At 42.2% G+C, this 23041-nt stretch overlaps 1 protein-coding gene across 1 annotated transcript in view; it reads left to right on the top strand.

Annotated features, from left to right (window-relative positions):
- The window catches only part of pwwp2b (PWWP domain containing 2B), a 41649-nt gene that overhangs the window by 16944 nt on the left and 1664 nt on the right, over positions 1-23041 (top strand). The window lies entirely within an intron of this gene.

Genomic DNA, 23041 nt, shown 5'->3' with positions numbered 1-23041 from the left:
TGAAAGGGAGGATTGAAATTTCAGTGCTGGCTATGAAAATAATTAGCATTTTCTTTAACAATAGCACCGTTACGCAATTTTTGAATTTCTCTCAGCTTGCGGTTGCCAGATATGCAGCCTTTCCCAAAACTTGCCTAATGCAGTTCCAGGAAGACACTAGATACATTACTCAAGGATCTGGGTGCGGTTCCACTTGATGATTTCCATTACAGCCCGAGGGTCAAACCGTGCGACCTGGGTAATCACTGCTCAGGCCTTGGCAGGAAGCGGCCGTCACTTATGATGGACTTTAAACAGCGGTGTCACGTCTCCCTCCCGTTCCGTCAGACGCACAGGGTTTCCTCAAATATTAACACAGGCAGACAGACTGAGTAAACACCAGGACTTCTTTTGTCCAGGCCTCTTTTTTTAAATTTCAGGTTCACCCAGTTCGCGGCCGTGAGCACGCATGACTTCTTCACTGAGTCTTCCAGGATACGGCCGGGGCTCTGCTCTGCTCAGCCATGGGCAGCAGCTCCAGGCCTCCCTGAGCAGCTGTCGACGGGCTCCAGAGACAGAAAGGAAGGGAGAGGGAGTCGCCCTGCCCCCAACTTCACCAGCCTGCCTTCTCTCACTGCAGGGAACTAAAAGAGGGGGATGGGCATTCATACGGAGAGATAAAACATGGAGAAATCCTGAAGCATACTTTAGCATCTCTACATAATTCTGCTTAAAGGACGTTGACTTAATTATTAATCACAATCATCCCGATGATTCACATGTCTTGTTCCCTGCACTCGGCCTTCTGTTTTTCCCGTCTGGCCTTGTCTGTCTTTTCTTTCTCAACCTCCTGTTAATCACCTCCTCCATTGTCCTCAGACTGTACTGGTTTTCTGTACTGAAACCACAGCCGGGCAAACATCCTCAGGGGGCTTAAACCACTGGCGTGCCAGTGTCACCGTAGGAAGGAAGAGAGTCTGTGGCATCTGTGTGAAAAACAAAATGACAGGATAATCTAGACTATACGATGACTAATGATTGCATAACAGCCCTCTGGGGGCAGCTGAGAATACTTTATCAAGAATGCTTTATCAAGGAAATGCAGCTAAAAATATAGAACAGTGAAAAGGTCACGCCTGATTCACGAATAGCTAAAGCTGGATCTTAAATGTTAAAAGCATTGGGCGTGAGCGGCGTGCAACCTGAGTGGTAGCAAGCACAAGCTCGGGCTTCTGATCACACATTTGGTGGGTTTAATCAGTACGCTTTGCCATTTGAAGTCAGAAATCTGAGTCTGATTTGTTGCTTTAGACCTCTTTCGGAAAGTGTTTTTTATTTGCTGTTGGTGCAAAAAGACTCAACGTTTTTTAAAATGAAGGAGGAATGAGCAGGTGGAACATGCTCAGAACACCTAATCCAAGAGGCGCCCAGGAGGCATCCTCGTCAGATTCCCGAACCACCTCAACTGGCTCCTTTCGATGTGGAGGAGCAGCGCCTCTACTCTCAGCCCCTCCTGAGTCCAGCCACCCTTTGGAGGAAGCTCATTTCTGCCAATTGTATCCGCGATCTCGTTCTTTCGGTCACTACCCACAGCTTGCGACCACAGGTGAGGGTAGGGACGTAGATCGACCGGTAAATTGAGAGCTTCGCTTTTACGCTCAGCTCTCTCTTCACCACAACAGAGCGTCCGCATCACTGCAGCCGTAGCACCAATCCATCTGTCGATCTCCCGCTCCCTTCTCCTGTCACTCCTACACAAGACCCCGAGATACTTAAAGTCCTCCACTTGGGTCAGAAACTCGTCCCTGACCCTGAGAGGGCACTTCACCTTTTTCAAGCTGAGGACCAAGCCTCAGATTTGGAGGTGCTGATCCTCATTCCCACCGAGCTGGAGGCCATCACCCAACGAAGCCAACAGAACCACATCATCCGCGAAAAGCAGAGATGAGAGTGATTAGATAGGGTGCAATAGCAGTCATGAAAGTTGTTATCAGTGCAAGCTAGTTAGTGTGAGAGGGGATGGAGGCCACAGCTCGGGGGGGAAAAGCTGTTCCTCGGTATATTAAAACTGAATAACTGGGGCACTTACTGAGCATCTGTACCACAGCAAATACAGAACACAATGTGAGTGTGGATAGGGGGGAAACAAGTTTCTAATTACAATAACTTGCCATTTATCAGTATTATAAGATAAGGAAAAGGGCATTATGCAGAGTCAAGTTAATAGAATGAATGATTATGTCCTCTCGCTGTAAAATCAGTAACCTAGTTGTAATGTAACTCTTCTGTTAGAGGTGGTTCAAGGGTCCAGTGTAAGATCTAGCTAAAGATCAGAACTAACACTGTGGTCTACAGTGAAATTAAATAGCACTTACAATGTATACGTGACAGTGATTACTGAGGTAATTCTTCTGTTTTGTTTTTCTGATCGTCCACATGTAGAAAAAGTAATTCTAAAGCACTCTGGTCTAGTGTTTCTGTCTTTTATGTCCATATGTAGCATAATAATACAGAATATGTTTTGAAGAAGTCATTGTGATACTGAGAACTCTGTTTTTTTTAAACCCAGAGGGAAATTTTCTGCCTGTCTTTTGCATAGTAAGTAAAAGTTGTCCCTTTTTCAGCACTGGAACACCATCATGTGAGCGAGCGTGCTCTGCAAACAGGAAATTCAACGAGACACCGAATCTACCACACCCCTGTGTTTGCTAAATAAAACTCTCCTGCCTCCCAAGAGCCAGAACACGGTCACATCAGTGGTCACAGAACTCGTCATTAGGTCCGACTGACTGACTGGCAGAAAATAATATGCACTGCCATTAATCTTTGCACGCGCTTTTCCTCTCCCCAACCCCCTCCATCTCGTTTGAGTCCTCTGAGATTTTTTTTCCAGCCCCGTTTGGTCAATACCTTTGCTCATCAGTTTGCTTTACGGACACGTCAGCTCAAAGCGTACCGTTCCCATCAGCCTCACTTGCGTTTTGCGTGACGCTTTATCATGCAAATCAGGGGTGTTGTCATGTCAGGACATCAAATGCTTCCTTTCTGTTTGTCAGATGGCGCTGGCGTCTTCTGCAGCAGAGGTGCAGAGGCAGCAGAGAATTAGAGTTAGAAACCTTTTGTTGCCATTATACAGTTTATATCAGCATACATAGCAGAGCAGGTAAAACTAAGAAGATTTGCACAGTAATTATAAAAAGTAATTAAAACTGCTAAATATGATAGAAGTGAGGTAACAAATCACAGCCATGCTAGGGAGTAGCATGGCCACTGAGCGACTTTACCAGTAATAGACAACACTGCACGGAGTTTCTAGTAATATGAGATCAATGTTGCTCATTAAGGGAGTATTGCATTTTTCTGGGATATTGCACAAGCCAGAAATTGCTGGTGTGTTGATGATCACACACTCCCTCTTCTCTGTCTTAGCGCTGCTCCTCACACTGTGATGCAATATGTCAGCAGTAAAGGGTCACCAGCAGCTTTCAACCCAGCTTGTTCTTCCTGAGCACTCAGGAAGTGAAGTCACTGCTGTGCCTATGTAGTGACCGCTGAGGTCACAGTCCAGGATAGGTCAGCGGAGGTGAAGGTACCCAGGAATTCGAGGGCTTGAACCCTCTCCATATAATTGCAATTGATGTAGCGAGAGGCCGGGGTTTGGCTGTTCTACCTGAAGTCAAAGATGATTTCTTTTCTCTTCAGTGTGAGGTTGTTTGTTGAACTTCAGGCTGACACTTTCAGGATTTCTTCTCTGTAGGCAGACTCATCCCCTTCTGCTGATGAGTACAGTGGCCATGGTGTCATTTGAAATTTGATGATGGTGTTACTGGGATGGCCCGAGTTGCTGTCATGGGTGTAAAGGCCAATAGCAGTGGATTCAGCACACAGCCTTGCAAAGAACACATTCTCAGTTAGTGTCACTGTCTGAGGGTGATTTGTGAGAAAGTCCTTTTTCCAGGTTGGATCATCTCTGATCCACTCAGGGTAAAAAACTCTGGATGGATAATTCGGGATATATATTTGACCAGAATTGATATTCATTTAAATTAGTTGGTTACCTGGCACTGATGTGGTGTTTAAGCAGATTCCACAATATTTCGATTGGGTTGAGGTTGGTGCTTTGGGCAGGTCATCCCAGAAGCCAGCTTGCTTTGGTTTTAAGACGTGTTTAAGATCATTGTTCTGTTGAAATACGCAATTGTGTCCATGTTTCAACCGTCTATCTGTTGAACCGATGTGAATTTGAAGCATTTGGAGTCTTTTCTCTTTATTATCTCATTATTCCACACACTTTTGTGCAATGCATCAGTACCACTGGCTAAATATCTCATTTGTCTGACCATAAAACTTTTTTCCACAGGCCATTTGGCTTGTCCACGCGGGCAGCTGCAAATTTCAGTCGAGCTTGAAGGTGTCGATGTTGGAGCAGGGCCTACTTTCTTGGTTGGAACTCTCTCAGTCCATAGCGATATAAAACTCACTTTACTGTGGACACAAATTGAGTTTTACTGGAGTTTTACTGTTAGGATTCCAGTAGTTTCCAGTTCATGGCAGACTTGAGGCTTGGTGGTCCCATCCTAACTAATTTTCTTTCCTCAGATAGTGACATTTTGTGTCTCCTTCCAGAACATCCATGACTTGTACTTACATACAGTTTAAACTGATGAGTCTACAGTTGTTTAGAAGAAATGGCTCCAAGAGACCTTCACAGCTTACGTTAATAAATAAACTGAGTTCCTTTGACTTTTTCATTATGTTGAGTATTGGTCAATCCAATGAATGCTGTCAACTAAATCCTGTTTACGCTGGAAAATCTAAATTAAATTCAACCTTGTGCATCCAATTGGTTTTTTCTAAAGCCATTGAAGATGCATGCTGTGCATTCATTTGAGCCTGGAAAAGAACAGTTTTCCACTCTACAAAAACCCTGCTCATGGCCCTCACATGAAAGCTTTGCCTATAGCAATTGCAGCTACATGGGCTGCAGATTTCAGACAGGGTGGGATGAAGGCCTGCGACAGAGTAGTTGAATATACTGGTGAAGACATGTGATGACTGGTCTGCACACGCTTTTAGAACCTTGCCTGGAATCCTGTCAGACCCGTCTTCGTGTATTTGTAGTTTTAGTGTGTGGGCTCTGGAGTCTCGGGTAGGGATGGGTATCGTTTAGGTTTTATCCGATACCAGTACCAAACCGGTACTTTTGAAACTGTGCCGGTGCTTAAACGGTGCTCAAACCGGTGCTTAAAGAATGGAGAACACTCATGTTCAGCTGTTTTTTTGTAAAAAGATAACAATGTTAGCCTTTTCTGCAGCTATAGGGCATATATGGTCTCACTCTTGGCTGGAAGCAGTGCTTAAAACACCAATTTTGTCTAGAAACCTCTCATGTTTAGCTGTTTCCCACTTTTTCTTTGGTCATTTTAGCCTTTTTGGCCAGGGTGAAGGGAGCATCTGCCATCAAACAAGAAGACAGCCGCATGTAACTACGATGGTGTTTGCTAGTTCACTTTACATGCATTAATTTAATAACGTGGTTAGCCTCAACGTAAATTACACACGAACAACATTAAGCTACTCGCCCAGAGAAGAACGGTGGCTGCTGCTGCATCATCATCCTCATCATTTCTGCTACACTGGCAGGGCTACGGGCCAGGACTTTACTCTTCGGGTTTTTGGGGGATGTTGCTAACTCCGGGTCCGATAACAGGCACCACACCCGCAGTAGATGTGCTCGGTGTGAGGTCTCGCATTTCTCGGCTTTTAACAAAATGCTATACATCGCTAGGTGTTTCATCAGATTCAAGGTGTTACCTCCTTTGCACAGTATCACCTTAAAGCACTTGTTGCAGGCTGCTGAGTTTGCATCTTTTGCTGTGAAGTACAGCCAGACTTTTTACCGCTTCGCTTTGGGCATTTTTAATCTGTAGCTCTGCTCTAAAAGAACATACGTACCTGGGCCTGCCTACTACGCTTGCAAAGGTAAAACGATTGGCTAGAATCCAAAGTGTATGACATCTCAGGGAAAAAAAGCACCGAAATGTGCGCTGCTTTTCGGTCTGGTTACTACCATTTATGTCAGAACCGGATACCGGTACCCATCCCTAGTCTCGGGGGGATTACCGTTATCGAGTTTCAATAAGGGCAGTTTTAATTTTCGTGAAGGAGTCGCTCTCATGACTTATCAAGTGACACCACTGACTAGCCAATCGTTGGCATTTAGTCTGTGGCAAACCAGTCGAGTTGAGTAGGTACTAGTAGGAAAGAGCTGAATGTGTACAAAGAAGCAATTTACTTCCTCTACCAGTGTGCCGCCCCAACTTCCCAAGTCCACAAATGTTGTATTGCAGCCCCTGTACTCAGCAATATCCTGTATTCCCTGCCACACTCACCGAGGGTCTTGTTCTCCAGAGGGGTGGGAGGGTGATCACAAATTTGTCAGCCAGGAGGCCATAATTGGTGTCCTATGTAAAGGTGCTTTGTTTTTTAAAAACATATTTTAGGTTTTTACTGGCTCATATCATGGGTTAGGTTTTTTACTTGTTGCTGGTTAGGCTCTAAAAACAAACTGATTAAAACTGACAGACGATTGTGATTCTCATCACATTCCTCCTGATCACTGAAAAACAAAGCTTACCCAGTGCATTTAAGGTTACGTCCACACTAATGCAGTTTGAAAACGCATCGTTTTCTCTCCGTTTTGGCCTCCCGTCCACACTGAGACGGCGTTTTCCTCAAGGAGAAACGCTCTTGAAAACGAATACATTTCAAAAAGGAGCTGCCCCGGCGCAGTGTGGACACTCAAAAATGCAGACTTTCTAAACGATGACGCATTTTAGTCATGTGATGCAGTCATGTGACCAATTAAACAAAGATAGCGAAGGGCAGCAGTTGTTTTGATTGCTCTCAATTTTGACAGCCCTAAAAAAAGATTAATATCAGTTTGTACATGCTCCAGATAGCTTTTCTTCTAATTCTTTAATTCTCACTTGCTTTGCGCATGTGCAGGACTGGAACGTAAGCGTTTTGGGCCATTTCAATGTGGACGCACAACTTTGTGAAAACGACTGAAAACGCTAGTGTGGGCGCGGAGCGTTTTCAGTCGGAAACACCGTTTTCAAATCTATCCGGGCTAGTGTGGACGTAGCCTAAATGTGACGCCCAGGGGTACATTAGTGTGTCAGTATGTGAGAAACAGGGAGTGAGGCACTGTGCTCAAAGCACCTGCGCCCAAGGACACCTTTGATACACCAGCAACAGTATTTGACACCGTGGGAAGGACAAATCTGCTTTCAGTTTGCTGGTTTAAGCTTTTAAGCCTCTGTATATTCTAATTTAAATACTACGGTACATGATATATGGCTTTAACTATATTCTACGAGCGTCAAAGCTATTACTTTGTTGGTTTTACTGGCTGTCAGGCACGCCTATGAATACGGCAAGAGCAGCCAATGACAGAAATATGATCACAATTCCTTTGTGAAATGATCTGACCTCCTCTGTTTGTGTCATTTTATAATGAGGCACACCTAACCCGGCTGCTTATGCAGCCTAATAAAACCCCAAAGGCTCATTTGTAAATAAATTTTAACCGCATTTGATTATAAATTCACCATTTGCTGGGTGCAAGGTAACTCACGATTAAAGCCTGTGCGCCAATCAAATTACCCTCTAGAAAGCTGTGCCAGCGATGAAACGGGCTGACACATATTAGACAGAAATGCGTGAGAAGGTGTCGTGTACGTTGTGGGTTGAGGGTGGTGGATTTCTTTCTTTTTTTGGCACGCAGCATGATCAGCATTGTAATAATATCTCCCCATCGTTCATCTGTCATTTTTCTGGTCCATGGTCACACATTCCTTGCATGTGCTAGTATTTACAGCATTGCTTATCTGCTGGTATCTCTTTCTGTTTGGCTTTTCAAAGTTTATCCTTCAATAGTTGTGTGCCCTCAGGCTGCTCTAGTCCTACTTTATCTGTCGATTATTTTGAACCACAGCGTGTTGCCAACATCAAAAGCATCTGGCACCATAGAAAAGGACATTCCAAGATCATCGACTCACCCGCAGTGAGTCAGGCACACACACACACACACACACACACACACACACACACACACACACACACACACACACACACACACACAGAATGTTCTCAGTGAACTGTACAGATTGAGGGTTGGAGTTTAGCTTAAGGATGTTACATCAAGAACGGTTTCTGTCTGCGATTGCGCAACGTGATAATGCGATACCTGACAATGGAGCTGGTGTCTGTAAAGAATGGATTAGATAACATACGTGTGTACAGTCTGGGTGTGTGTCAGAGCCTATAACAGTTTTATCTGTGATTCAGCAACGTGGCGCTGTGATTGATGCTAGCTTAAATGTGCAAAAACAGAAACAGCAGTGTGTGCTGTGGGTGTAGATTTTTCATATCTAGCATTGAGACTGAACTCGTGTCCTTTGTGAGTGCATCGGTGTGTGTGCAGCCCAGCCCCGCAGCTATGCTGATCCCATCTGTGAACTCTGCCTCCTCACAGCTTGATACCAGCACCACCTCCATTGTCTCACTAATCCAGGACTGTTAACATTGCAGCGCCACAACAGGCGCTTACTGGAGCTCCGGATGGCTCTTAAAAACTCTCTCCACTAAACAGACTGCAATCTAATTAACATGGCCAGGGGTTCAGGATGGGTGGGGGCGTATGTGTATGTGTGTGTGTGTGGGAGTAAGGTTAACAGGATCCACTGGGATTAACTGCCTTTTGATTATCGGGTAAGCCTGTGCTGCTACAGGTGTTAATATGAAAATGGCTGCAGTCAGGATCGACTGCATTAATGTGTAATATCAGTCACTGATTCAGGTGGCCCACAGCTTCTTTGTATGATCTCATTGACTGTCAGATTGATGCTTTGATGTGTGATGAATGACAGGAAACAGTACCACCAAATGAGACCTCAAGTATGAGAGTGTTGGTGTGAAAATCCCACCCTCAAGCAGTCCCTGTTATCCAGGTAATGATTGTGATCTTATACTTGATCGGGCCACATTATTAAAGAAAACCCATCATTAGATCACCTTTAGTGAATTTAAGAATGACAGAGTAGAGCTACTTTCAGCTTATTCACAAGCATTCGCCACAGCGTGTGGCGTGTTTGGTTTGGCAGATTTTCACACTGGATGTCCGTCCCAGAATCAAACTGGGAAGCTAGATGTGTAAACCACTACACAACGGAGCCACCAAGGATTACAGACTACACTTCAATTCATTTTGCAATAAAGGGTTGTAATCTCAGGGTTTACTGGCTCGGCCAAACCTTTACTGGTCAGATGTGTAAGTGGACTGGCCATTTGGAATGACATTTATACAGTGCTTTTCTGTTTCCACTGGGCAATCGAAGCTAAGCTGCAGGCTACATTTAATAATACATTCATACAGCGCCTTAATATACTTTAAGCACTAAATATCCTGACTGGACTCACAGCCACTGTTTACAAAACAATGTATAAGCAGTGGCTGTGAATTTCTGTGTTTGTGGACTGCAACAGATTTGCATGTTGTTAGCTTGTAGCCAGCTATTGTTGTGTAGCCGGCTCGTTGTTAGCTATCCAGAGACATGTCTGATCTGCTGACAATTAGTAACTGCGACAATATCGGGAATAAACAAGCATGTTTATGCACGTTTGAGCCCTGACTTGAGTTTACAAGATGAGGCTTGAGGTGAGGAGGAAGTGCTGGAGGAGGTGAAAGATGAGTGTCAGGGACCAAGCAGTGAAGCATAAAGGACACAGGTGTTTAATTCAAAAAGGGGTTTTATTGACCCAAAAGTATGAAAAGATATTTAACGAAACCAAAACTTAAACAGGCAGACCAATAAAAGAGGTCAACTCAATAGACTAAACTCAAGATACCCCCCACAGCAATGAAGCATGTGGTTTCATCCAATTAGGCTGTAGTGGCACTTCAGCTCTCCCAGCCCTTTGACACACCTTTTGCCAGACAGGAGGAGACGCCAAACCCCAGGTAACTCAAACAAAGAAAGATGTATTAATATCACATAAAACAGAAATTTGAACTTGCAGTGTTAATATGTGTGCACGCCATATAAACATTGGAAGGTGTGATGTTCTGACTTGTATTTCTGACTAAACTAAAGTGAATCAGCTGGTGGTGAGGTGTGGAGATCACCATGTGTGGCTTGTCATCACAATGAGAATAAGATAATGACAATAAACATCTACAAATGTGAGAGATTTTAAGGGATTGCATATCTGCCGTGTCCAATTTAAATGCTCTGGCCAAAGCAGAAAACTAATTAAGCCAGTTAATTTGAATAAGTCCAGATTTAAGAAAGAACTGCAATAAAAGTACATCAAATGAAACCTTACATTTGACATATTTAGTTCATATTTTGGAGGACAGATTGGAGCCTCTTGGGCATGATGTTGAGATGTTTTGCATGTCTTTGAGCAGATGATGCTTTTCAGCTGTTATTTCCTGGAGGGTTTTTTTTTTGTTGCGCTGCCTTCCGCTTTAACATACTCCCATCATCTTTGATTTAAATCACATTAGGGAACATGCCCGTTCAGATCACAGCTATCCCTGTTTTCTTCTTTAAAGCTCTCATGTGATTGTTGCTGTATCTTTTCATCCAGTATGAGATTTATTTATATAAATCCCACATTTTGCCTTCATGTGCTCCATGTTTCACGGTGAGCTCTATGCACACTCTTTAGCAGACTGGTGCTAGTACCAGTTATGGCAGTGCTAGCTCCTACATGACCATCACAAACTTTATGGTGTGCAAGAACCCTTTGAAAGAACTGGGTTCGAAGTATTGTTTTAATCTGGTTCTAATTTGACCCCTTTAGCTCTTGGCTATTTTTACTTCGGCCTCAAACATCTCCAAATTCTGTCCATAGCAGACCCACAAGTGTAAAGCCAAACTAAACAACGTTAAGCTCTTTGCTCAGGAGACACTTGGCTGAGCTTTCACAAAGAGTAAATCTCTCCGTCCTCAGATAGAGATCTGAGAAATGGCAGGAAAAGGTCTTATCAAATCAAAATTTAAAAATAGAGAGCCTCTTCAGAATTATAACACAACAGCACTGAAGCATCCAGTCCAGTCTCACGAGGTCTAGGTGGACCGCTTATCTAAAACCTGCATGAACAAAAAGACTGTTTGCAGCAAACAAAAGAGCTTCAGTCTATACATAAGGAAATCATTAACATTTGGACTAGTCTGTGTGTGTGTGTGTGTGTGTGTGTGTGTGTGTGTGTGTGTGTGTGTGTGTGTGTGTGTGTGTTTTGTTCCATCCTTTGCATGGCTTCATATCACACTGGGAGAGTTTCACAAGCTGACTGTTTCGTCTGTTCGAGTCTTTTATTTAGAAAATTGACCAGAGCCTGTTTCAGTAAGACGGTGTTTGACTGTGGCTTAGATAAACCAAATGGCCGGACTGCAGATAAATCCAATAATCCATCTGTTGCACGAATCAGCTTAATCATTGACTCTTAAGGTGGACTTCCATACGACAAATTCTGAGAATATTAAGAAGAATGGCTGACCAGGCGTATTGAACACCTCTGCTCTGTGTACTGCGGCAGAAAGTGTCTTTGAAAGAATTCAGAGGTAATGAGGAGAAAATTCAGCAAACAGTGTAAGATTAAAAAAAAGGGTTACAACTCAGGTTTTTACAGGAATAAAGAAATAATTATACTGCATGTACATGTTAGTGGTGCGTAAGTAATTTTAAATAATGCATAATTTCCTGGTTATTTAGAAGAAAACAAACAATACTTCACGTTTTTACATCATAAGTATGCTGATTGTTTTAGGGCCTGAGCCGTAATATCGAGTGCTTTACCCTTGCCTAACGTCCAGATATTTTACAGGAAAGCAGACCGTATCTAACTATGGTGTAACTCATTGTAAGTAGTGCGCAATTACCTGGTAATCTTGCAGAAAAACTGTATTTTTCCATCTTACATCAACAGCATGCTATAATTTTTTTACATCGATCTTTAATATTCATTATGTTGATGTGCACGATGGATTTCTATTACTGGCTTGTCCTTTTTTACTTACACTGTTCTTAAAATTATGGCAGTGAGTGTGACGCTTGGCTCTTTTCCATATTATGGTCCACACCTGGAAAAGTACTGAATATGTTAGAAGTTTGCTTAAAATTACTTATGTACTATTTAGGTTTACTTACGGTTTAATTTCTTCTTTACTTCCTGTAAAAATCTTTCTTATTCTAGTGTACCTAACTTCAAGTATTTGTATGTAAATGTAATTACACTGCAATTTTAAATAATGCTAATGCTAATGCTAACATTCCATTCAATTACAGGGAAATTGCCTTGAGTTGCGTGACGTATTATAAAGTGTTACTGTTTCTTTTCCTTGTTAAACAGGTCAATTTACATGATCTATGAGCAAAACTGAAACTGGTCATAGTTTGGATTAGATAACACAAATAGCCACACTTCAGGTTGATGTTTAAAGCCATCTTATTGCACAACACCCTTCAAACCCTGACTGTTGTAAGTGTGACTATAGTACAGCTAACGGGTAAATTAAGACTTTAGCCAGCCGCTCAGCTGTATCCAGGCAGAAAATGTACGTCGAGAACCTGAAGAGGGTACATGGAAAAATCAACAGGATGAAGCTGGCTAATGACTGAATGATACAGTTTAAGAGGACGTTGCTGACACCCTTTCAACAAAATCTGAAACATGTAATAAATGTTTTTGGGGTTTTTTGTAGTAATTCACGAGTCAGGAGGTTTCTCTTTGTTGTTGGGTGTCACTGATTGTCACAGTGTTAACATCATGCCTCAGGCTTAGTTGGCCTGAGGGTAAGGTCTCTCTCTTTTTAAAAAAATTAGTCACCCTTTACCCTGCATGCCGGTCTAAAGCACTTGAAAACATTCCCAGATTTGTAGGATATTTTTAGCAAAACGGGAGCAGAGAGCTGCTTCTGGGAGGCTTTCAAAATACAATGTAATACATCTGCAATGCATCTGGTAGAATCACAAGGGCCTGTTTGAGTGAGTTCAATCAGCTCTAGCATCTGTGTCGGGCTTACGCTTCCTTCTAAATAAGGTCAGATTAGAGGGAACTTCAATTAGATCAAGTGTACAGTCCATACTTTTCTCACAGTTGCAAACCATGTTGAGTCAGTGTGTCAGTCTAAATTAGTGCACAGCTAAAACGATAGCTTCCTGCGTTTTGGCAGGAAGCTGCAGTTTTGATTCTCACAAAGGTCAACACTGTCCAAAAGCACAAACTGGCCTGTCATTAGGCTGGACAGATTTACTTAACTCTCACTTCTCGTCATTATTAATATAAAAAAGTCCCTAAAGCCCTCGGGGTTTATAGCACTTCTGCAGCCTTGGTGCAGATTTATTTATTTATTTTTAAATTACATAATAAGGCAAAGTACAAGCAGCCATGTATTTACCTCCGGCACTTTAAGGTCTCAACTCAGCTTTCTGCAAGAAAAGAAACTGGATCTTTGCTCAGGCTGTGGTTAAGCCAAGGAGCTTACTTTCTTATTGTAAGTCAAAGCAGCTGAGTTTGCATAGCTTCCACCTCCTGTGGCCTGGGAACTGTTGATTCTTCAATATTTCCGTGTGTGTGTGTATCTGCGCGCGCATGTGGTTGTCAGCTCAAAATCGTGCAGAGTAAATGCGTGCATCCTGAAGGCAAGAGAGCTTTCTTTATACACTCCCTGCCCCCTCCCCCAATATCTGACATTCTTTGGCCTTGTATGGCAGATCAGCATCAGATGCTGCTCCTAAGGAGAAGAATAACGACAGCTCGGTAAGTCTTCTGTGCACCACCGCCCTCCCCGCAGCGGGTAAAAGAAGCAGCTCAACTTATTCCACAACTGTAGCTAAATATCCAGCCTCCACAGCTGGAAAAGCATGCCGACATCTACACTGGGGACTGTGGTAAACCCTTTGAAAAGTTCTGCATGCTTTCACTGGGATAATACCTGACATGAAGAAATGATAAATGTGCAGAAGAAAGCACAAGTTTAAGCTTTCCTCCTTACTCTCTCGTTGTCTTTCTCTCCCTACAGTATGCTGATGAGTCAGTGTTTCGGGCTTGATTGCGGGCTGTTTTTCCCGGAAATGCCAACATGCGTGTTCATACCCATAGCTGCACAGTCATTATCTCTGCCTGTCCATGTGAAAAACACAGAGATTTTAAACAGGGATCAGTATCACTCATCAACGAGTCTCTTTCACAAAGGTGAAAATCAACATGAACGAAGTGTACCTTGCTGATAACGATTGCCATTTTTACCTGTAATTGCTGCTTTGAGCTTTGAGATGTCAGATGAGGTTCAGTTAGTGCTTTTCACTCAGTCTGGTGCTTTTCAGGAAACGTTTACAGTGATTTTTGAACTGTGACCTGAGTGGATTCAAGAAAAACATACACTATTGAGCCAAAAAAATTACAGTGAGGTGTTTGTTATATGCTGTATTTGGTTGCCTCCAAACATGATGCAGGCCAAAAACCTCACCTTTGCTCTCATCTGTCCAAAGAACATTGTTCCAGAAGTCCTATGGTTTGTTCATACAGAGCTTTGCAAAGATAAGCTGTGCTGCCATGTTCTCTTAAGAGGAAATAGGCATCTCCTCGCCACCCTTCTAAACAAGTCATACTTCTTCAGTCTTTTTTCTCACTTAATGATGATTTGGTAATCCAGTGTGTTCAATTAGCGGCTAATAGTTCATACGCACCCTCTTAATTCTTATAGAGCCCTGTGAAAGCTTTCTCTTTTACATTGCTTTTCCTACAAATTCTGCACATTCATGTCCAGATATCAGGATACAGGATGCTACTTTCTTGGAGACAATGATCAAAACAGAGCCTTCGAAATGCTTATTTCTTCAGAAAATTTGTGCACGCAATTTGTTGATTTGGTAGCTTGGTTGAAATGCACAACCCACTATTTTGTTTTATTAATTTGAGTGTGACGGCCCCTGGGCTCTGCGCTGTGGCAGACACACTCGAATTAAGCTACCACATTTTACTTTCTAAGCTCATCTGTGTTCTGCTAGTTTACATGTGACTAATTCTCACCTTGAATATGAATTTTACATTCTAGCGATACATCTTTAAATTAAAAAGAAATAAAGGATTGTTTGAATATTCATGGAAGCCATACCATTTGGAAGCTAAAAAATTCACGGGAATTAATCAAGTTTAAATGTTTCCCAGTGGCGTGCACGTGTATGAAAACCTGAAGAGGAAAATTCACTGTTGGAGGGCAGTGAAACACACAAAGGGAAGTCTCTTTCATCTCTAATGGCTGAAGGACGGCGGTGAAATCCAGCAGAGACATAGCCCATTTCTCACTCAGAATTACCTCGGGCCATGGCGGTATCTAAGTGACACCTCGCTGCCTGACAGGTTTTCCACTCATCTCATTGACAGCTCCAGCCCCCAGAAGAGTGACTCACACACGCACACGCACATTTTATCGGCAGGGAAGAAATCGATGGCTGTCGCTGACAGCACAGAGCACTTGGCGCTGCATATCAGCTACAGCCATCTTTCACATGTTTAAATGAATCCAGCAGAATGCACGCACTGTATCTTTGATTCAAACTTAATCAGAGCAGCAATTAATTACCCCCCAATTAAATCTGGAGCAATCTGTGTTTAATTCGATAGCAGATCTGAATTAATTACCATCATTGCTTCCCTCTACAGCTGAGGTGAAATGGAATATCTTAATGAAATTCACCCCCCGGTGCACAGGCTGCTCTTCTCAACGCACACAAGAATGTGCAAACGAATGCTCATGCAACAGCAAACATACCATATGCATGCACCTGGTGATTGTGAGCTTATTCAGAGTCTGAATCACTTCTGGACTGAATCAGAGTCAGAGTGGAATTTTATAGGACAGGATGGTGAACAAAGGGGAAAAAATGAAGCAGCAACATCCTGAAGAATCAAGTCAGTTTTTCTCTGTTTTGTAGCCAGTCTTTCATTATTAACACCGTCAGTTATATACATGGTAAGCGTGGTTTAAGAATGGAAGGATTAAACATTTTGAAGGGAGTGCTGTTGTTTTTTTAAATATGCCAGTGCCCCCTTTAACCCTCAGATGGGCATGTACATGCTTTCTTAAACACACTTCCTAGGTGAATGACTCCTTTTTCCACCAGCTTCTTGTTTATTTTCTAGCCATGTCCTTATGCAGGGTCAGTAAATGACACAATACAGCATGAAGGTCAGTGACCATGTTACAGGAGATATTCTCACTGTGTTTTCCTTCAGCCTCACTCAGACCCAACAATGTTTGAGCACTGCTTTAACAAGGACATATGGAATTTGTGGCTGGGATCATAGAGGGTTGTAGAAGGTACTGGTGGAGGCAACAGCCGCCCCTACGTACAATTTTGATCGTGGCTCAAGAGTTGGCAGTTTGTCTTGTAATCGGAAGGTTGCCGGTTCGAGGCGCGGGTCGGACAGTCTCGGTCGTTGTGTCCTTGGGCAAGACACTTCACCCGTTGCCTACTGGTGTTAGTCAGAGGGCCCGGTGGCGCCAGTGTCCGGCAGCCTCACCTCTGTCAGTGCGCTCCAGGGTGGCTGTGGCTACAATGTAGCTGCCATCACCAGTGTGTGGATGACTGAATGTAGTGTAAAGCACTTTGGGGTCCTTAGGGACTAAGTAAAGCGCTATATAAATACAGGCCATTTACCAATTTCTGTAGAAATACAGAGGCTGTGGAGTCACTTTAGACAGGAAAGAATTGTGACTGTACCCTTTCCTGCTGAGGATAAAAGCCAGATATTAGTGTATGTTAGCAGGGTTTTGTTGTTCGGCGAGCCTCAAAATTGCTATAGTCGCTGGAACGGTTCAGGCTTTAACGTTAGTCTAAGCTAAGAAGGAACTTAATTTAAAGTGAAATTATCCAATCATATGGGAACTATTGTTCCCTAAATGTAAAGAAACATGCAGTGTAGTGCTGGGCAGTTAAAACAAGCAAACATTCCTGTGGCGTTTTAGTTTACACTCACAACAATAAAGTCTGCTTAAATAAAAGTTGATTGCAGGCAAGACAGGACAAGTTTATTTATAATAGCACCTTTCAAACACCGCAGTCATTCAAGGAGCTTTACAAGATAAAATGAAAACACAAAAACAAGAAGCACTCCAGGAGCGCAAACCTCCGCCCAGGCAGCTCATTCTTACTTTTGAGGGATAGTATTATTTTTTTCTATATAAATATTATGTAGGAGTAGATAATGAATAAAAGGTACTGATAAATAAATAAGTGGACATAAATAACTTGAGTGTATTATAAAATGTTGTACTACAGTATGTTTCTAACTAACTAGGCACCTCGTGCTCTTTCTCTCGACACATTTTTGGAAAAAAATATGTGAAATCAGGTAAAATGTGACTCGTTATTTGGATGCAAACTATAATGTGACATTTAGAATCCCCATATACCTGCATCATTGCCTAAATGTTGCCAGTACAAACAATACAACATGGTTTTAAATAGCTTTATATAGCATTATTATCACTTTGACCTTCAGAACAGTCTGGTGACCGTGACGGAGAGCTCAGCGGTCAAATGTGATATATGTTAAATCTTTATATGGTGTTTTCCATGTGTTGGTTATACTCACTACACTTGTAAGAGTCATAATTTCAAAGTTATACAACTTTTTTGTTGATTTTCAACCAAAAGCTATTATGTTATTGTTGACCTTAAAGACTGTGTACGTGGATGTGAGCCAACTGTTAATGTAAACATGAGGTATCGTATTTACAGACAGAATAAGGACGTGCATGCAGGCAGAAGCTACCAGAAACACCTGGTGTAGGAAATAAAAGAAGAAAAAAAGAAAAAAAAAAGGCAGAAATAATAGAAATAACACAGCTCATCTAAAATACACTTCTTGGTGACCATTTGTGTAATTACAGCAACTTTTAACAACATAAAAATGTCTTGCTACAGTGTTACAAGGCTACTTGTTGCCATGTTTTGATTTAGTATTCATTAAGTTTGAATCCTGACTTTGAATAACAATAAACTTGACAAGAATCATATTTGTATTTGCTGTAAACTCATTCCTTCTTTCTATATTATTGTGAGTAAGGTTGAAAAAATTGGCACACGACTCTTTGCATTCCTTTGAAAAACCTGTACATCCTTGTCTCCTAATTAATTAAGGAGCTAAGTAGCACAGAGCTGCTGCTAATCAAATGCACTTGATTATCTGATCATCAGCGAGTGTGGCCATTTCTATTAAAGCAGATGATTTGAGAGTTTTCTCGTTTGGAGCATTCGGGTTCATGCTACATCTACCCGGCAAATTCACCCCAATTTTAGACCACACAATGTTTAGAGAAAACCCAAGAACTACATCTCATACTCCACAGGCTTCAGTTAGCATGCTAAATGTTAAATGTTCAGGACAGTACATTTAGAAAAAGACTGAACAAATATGCCTTGTAGGAAGGGCTGCCAAAAGAAAGTCTGAACATGGCAGCATGTTTTAGGTTTGCAAACAACCACAAAACTTCTAGAATAAGGTCCTTTTGGACAGACGAGACCAAAGAAGCGATATCTGACCCAAACCAAATACAGCATATTAGCACAAAATGATACCAACTGTCGAGCACGGTGGTGTAGGAGGGATGATCTGAGCTTGTTTTACAGTCACAGGGTACCTTACAGTCACTCAGTCAACCACGAACATCTCTGTACACAAACGTGGAGTCAAATGTGAGGCTGTCTTACTGTCAAAGTTTGAGAGAGCTATGCATAAGTGAATGCCTGCAAATTTCAATGAATGGAAGTAATGATTTAACCCTTGTGTTTTCCTCGGGATTCCCATATACTTGTTTGCCATTCACCTAGGGGTCATTTTTGACCCGAGGACAACACAAGGGATGTGGGCCAAAATTCATCCACGCTGATGTGAGAGGCTGATAAGGTCACACAGAAAAGAATGACTTCAAGTTATTTCAGCTAAAGGTAGTCTTACAAGCGACAGGCTATTGAATCAGCTGTTGACACTTCATTTGCCTTTGTTTAGTTGTTGTTGTGCCACTTTTACAGCTCTTTCTTGCGTCATAAATGAATAAAAAAATATAAAATATATGTGTTCAAGGAAAGCAGGTATAAACCAGCATCCACAACAACATTTCATATCAGAAAATCTCAATATGAACTGTGGCTCTAGTATCCTCACCTACTCGTGTACTGTAGTTTTTGATTAACCTTCCAGGCTTCTTTCTTCTTTTTACACATTATCATTTTACAAAGCACAAAGACTGTAAGTAATGGGTTACACACACACATCCCGTTTTTAACCCATGCTAGGTGTGGCATGAGGTGTCTCAGAGTTTGCGGGAAGCATGCCGTGACTAATAAACTGTGACTGTGTCATTGTGGCCATCCGTGAAATAGTGGCTCAACCTGTGGCTGAGACAGGATGAACTGTTGCATAGTAACCAGGATAATTTTATTCAGTGAAAGAAACGTCTTTAAATTCCTGAAGTTTGTGAGTTTCACCGTAAAGGTTCTCGCTTACTGAATACTGACCTCAGGCTTCAGCAACACGCACTAGGTTATTGAAAAAGAGGATTTAGTGTTTGTTTAAAAGCCATGTTGAATCATGCTGTGATTCACAGTTTATTCTTTATTCTATTAGTTTGCTCTGCATCATACAGAACAATACAGTGGTAGGCACAGGACAGGAGTGGTCTGCGCTGGCCGTCCCACAGAACATTTACAGCCTTGGGTGGAGGCGTTTATCACCTAATAAAACTGCACGGATTCCTTTTCAATTAAAGATTAACCTCTGTGTTATCAAAGGCTAATCCCAATACTTGAAGCCTCTAAATCAGGTTATTCTGTGATGCTATTTTTTAGTATGTTTTCTCCAATGGAAAAAATAAAAATGCAGGCGTGACCAAATATTTTTCATAAGGTAATAAAAGCTCCTCGTATAATATTACAAGATCCAGCTGTGGTCACATTAAGGATGTATGACAGAAACAGGAAAGATATTCCGTTTTTAATAAAATGCCAAGACCCATATGGTCCAACCCTGAATAACTATGTTGTGAAACACAGCAGTGCTGTATGCAGCTCAGGGTTTGACTCAACCTGTAATAAAAATACCACATCTGCTTTCTTAAAGCTGCCCGACAACTCTATCTGTGCTTTCTCACCACCACTGTCAAGGGTTGCAGGATTAGGACCCAAATGCAGACTCTGACAGACAGAATAACTAAAAGCGAGTCCTTTATTAAAGCTGGTGAAAAATCCACAGAATACAAAAGTCCACAGGCAAAGGAAACCAGAATTTAAAACAGACAGACCACAGTGGATGGAAAACAGATGCTCTGTCAAGAAGTAAAAGGAAAGAGAGGGCTTAAATACTCTGGCTGACAGAGCTGAAAGTGAGCTTATTAAGAGCTAATTAAGTAAAATGACAAAGGAAGTGAAACTAGACACTAAATACAACTCTACAAGGGAACAAGGTTACCTTCACTCAGGGAACACTGGAAGACAAACAGGCAGCATCTAAAGGAATATCATGGAAATCAACTTAAAGCAGCAAAGCTTTAAGTTGAATAAAGAACTCATAAAGACCTCAAACAAGGAAACTACAAATTCAAAACTCCGCATGGCAACAACTGCTTCCTCACTGCAAATGTGTCGATGTACCACCCTCTCATCTATTTAATTCATTTCAGTTATTTTATTTATATACCCCAACAATCAGGTGACCCCCCTCTGAGGGAGCACTTGGTAACAGTGGGAAGAAAAAACTCTCTTTTAACAGGAAGAAATCTCAGGAGCAACCAGGCTCAGAAAAAGAGAGTAAAGAACATCCTTTATATTGTCTGATTTCATGAGAAACATCATTTGAGAGTTTTATTCAGCAGAACTTGAAAGTAGAGAAAACTCTGTGATTTCTGGGGTCAGAGAGTAAAGCGGTCGGTGGCCATTTTCCCATAAACTTTCACACAATTGTTTTGAAAGCAGAGGAGTTGCCCCCTGCTGGCGATTAGAAATATTACAGGTTTAAGGCACCTCCACATCACACCCAGAAGTGATGTCGATTTTGTATATATATATATATATATATATATATATATATAGCTTCTAAAAATTTTTTAACTATTACTATTTTTTTTCCTGCTGGCCACAAGATAAAAAAATGATTTTGACTTTTTTTTTTGTCAATTTACTTAACAAGGATGAAACTTTGTGATGCTTGCTCCACAATCCTCAATCTGAACGGTATAAACAACTCAAGCATAAGAATTATAACTGTATACTTTTATTGTGGGTGTTTGTCAAGGAATGAATGATCACAAGCTGCACTGCTTTGATTGGCACAAATACTGCTGGTGGTGATGCCCACTAAACATAATCATGTTAATCGTTTTTATGACTACAAACTCGAGCAAGTGTCACATCTGCAGCCACATCCGCTTGTTTTGGCGTTTGACTGCACACCTTCACTTTTCCTAGTCACACATTTGCTGCTAACTGTTCATTGCTGCAGTCTAGTTGCACGGCACTTTCCAAATGTCATCTGTCAGTCAAACTAAATGTGTGCACTGTGACATTTTCCTTTCTTTGGATTTTCTTTGGAGAAGGTACGAACTTCTCAAGTCGCTGGATTTTTTTTGTTTTTCTTTGCCTCCGGCACCGATCAAGGCTTATGTTTATCCAGCCTTTTTTGTGTGTTTGCGTTTCCACTTATGATTTTCCTATTTCGTTGCTGTGAATAGCTGCAGAGTTGCAAAGTGAGCGCCTTTATTCGCTGCTCCTGAAGTCCTTCTTGATATGCAGATATTTCCGCTTCCATTGACAAGTCTCCAGGTTTGGAAGGACAGCAGGTTATGGTGAGAGGTAATGATGTGGAAAGCCGTGCTGGAGGAAGTGGCGAGGGCGAGAGGGGGCCGTGACAGCTGTCACGCAGTAACAAACGCCTCCCTCTGTGAATGGACACTCAGAGATGAGGAGTGGGTGGGGGTGGGTGAGGAGGATGGGGTGGTGTGTGCGTTGGGGTTGGGGTAGGGGGGCTCCTTCACTGCACAGCTGCCACAGACCTGTCACTCAGGATGTTATCTCGCCCCCTCCTCTGGTCTGGATAATGGGCTTCTGGTCAGTGTGGGCATTAGCCACACATCTCTGCAGTGACTCCTGGACACCAGCCATTACTTCTCAGTGATGCCCCTCAAAAGCTGTTTAAGTTACCATGAATCATACTTCCTGAAAGAACTTCTCAGTCCTTACTAACGAGTGAATAATTTATAACCGCACAGTGGTCCATTTGTCTTGACTTTAGGTTCACAAGGACAGCTAATAGTAGACTGACTGAATTCAATCAATACAATCAATGCATGCAGTGGCGCAGTTGCACCCAATTAAATGAAAGTCTTCACAGCAAACCACAGGTCTTTCATCAGCCAGTGGATGGTTCTGAGTAGGTCCAACACTGCCACCCAGTGGTACCACAGGGACAACTGACAGGTTCAATATTTAACTCGATCAGTCAACTTCAAAAGCACATGAGCACACCGTGCACAGCACTAAATATGAGTTTAGTGTGATAATTAGCGCGACATTAAAACCAGCTCACAGCACTGGCCTCGCCGTCACAGCACAGTTCTGCTGGGAAATGTTGGGTCTTGGCGTTACTTTGACACGTACCACGCAGTTCAAATACCTTCATAGCACCGCCACAGAAGTGGCACTCTCCAGCTCCCACCAGTGTGTCCCACCACAAAAACCCAAAGGTGTTTGAAATACTTAGATCCCAATCTTCAGAAGCCAATCTGCAAATTACAGGAGAGCAAAAAACCCACTGCCTGCCTGATGCTGATGCTTTGCTTTACTTGGATATCAAACCTGAGACTTTCCTCACCAGATGTGTTATCTGCAGGAATATTGTTCACTTTGAACTAACCCTTTTTTGAGTTTTGCACGTGCAAGACATCCACGTAACAGTCCAGTCTTTAGATTAACGACTATAGTCAACTCACAT

This window comes from Maylandia zebra, linkage group LG13, assembly GCF_041146795.1.
Source record: "Maylandia zebra isolate NMK-2024a linkage group LG13, Mzebra_GT3a, whole genome shotgun sequence".
NCBI lineage: Eukaryota > Metazoa > Chordata > Actinopteri > Cichliformes > Cichlidae > Maylandia > Maylandia zebra.
This window is presented reverse-complemented; position numbering and strand designations above follow the sequence as displayed.